We start from the raw sequence: 1,297 nt of genomic DNA, 5'->3' as shown, positions 1-1,297 counted from the left end.
GAACACGATCCCAACGTCTAGGGCAGGGTTTGTCAGTCGTAGCCCTACTGATGAGTCTGGCTGACAATCCCGAGACGAAACGTGTTTTTCGTGCACCATCGTATCTCGAGTGAACGGTTAGGGATTAAGAGCAAGAGAAACCTAGTTCTCGAACCCGTGTTCCCCGGAATCCGGACGTGACGCGACGAATTGGTGACAACGAGACATCGATGAGAGGAAATTCGTCTCTCCTTCCTCGTCGTCTCTCTTCTGCCAACGAATTTCTTTAACGAACTCGATCAGATAATTTTCTGTCAACGTCTAGGGCAGGGGNTTTTTTTTTTTTTTTTTTTTTTTGTTTCAGTTATCGAACGAGGTAACGTACGCCGAACTGTGCCTGTCACGGCCAACGGCATTGTCGACTTTGGCAACCGACACCAAGTTGACAGGTATCGTAAGCGGAATCGGGAGTTTAAGCACCCTGGAGGGTTATGGAAAACCGTGCACCAGAGAAACGACGATTTACGCTTGTATAGATCACAATACGAGGTCGTTAAAAGGCGATCCCTCGCCGCCTCCTTTGCCGTTCACATTGGCGCCACTATCGACGAGAAGTACGTTCCAAGACTGTAACGTATCGACCATGAGTGGCAAACATCCGACCAGAGAGGTTGTCACCGTGCGTACACCCTTGATATCGACCCAAGAGAGTTGCGTATAGGGATGCGATTCCGACGCGCTAAATATCAACGAGTACTACGTTTGATCGTGTGATCAATCTGCGCGTCTAGTTACGAAATTTATGGTTATTTCTTTAACCATTTGTCCTACCATGATGAAAATCTACCACGCACACGCACACACGTACACACATATACAGAGAAGGATACATACATACATACATACATGCATACTCGTGTATATATGCTATTTAATACCTATAGGATAAGCGTGTAAAGTAGTTAATAAAATCAATGTCAAGTGGACTGATCAATCGTTAATTGTCGAATATTAATTGTGAAACAAAGTAGAGAATAAATACGAAGGAACAATGAATCGTCTTAATCGTATTTAATGATAAGAGCGTGATATTATTGTTAATCCACAAATTGTTCAAGGATATTGATCGGTTACATTGAAATTTGTTCAATAAGACTGATTTGAAATTTGCGAGCGCTCCACACTTATTCCACTAAAGAACTAAAAAACTGTTTTTTGCTGCTATTAAAAATGCGAGAAAAAGAAAAAAAGGAAAAGGAAGAAAAAGTGTCAAATAAGTTGCGGCCGCATGATTTCAGGATATTTAATAAACGAATGA

The sequence above is a fragment of the Apis dorsata genome, unplaced genomic scaffold (genome assembly GCF_000469605.1).
Source record: "Apis dorsata unplaced genomic scaffold, Apis dorsata 1.3 scaffold_525, whole genome shotgun sequence".
In the NCBI taxonomy this organism is placed as follows: domain Eukaryota; kingdom Metazoa; phylum Arthropoda; class Insecta; order Hymenoptera; family Apidae; genus Apis; species Apis dorsata.
The sequence above is the reverse complement of the archived record's forward strand: the minus strand, read 5'-3'. Positions refer to the sequence as shown.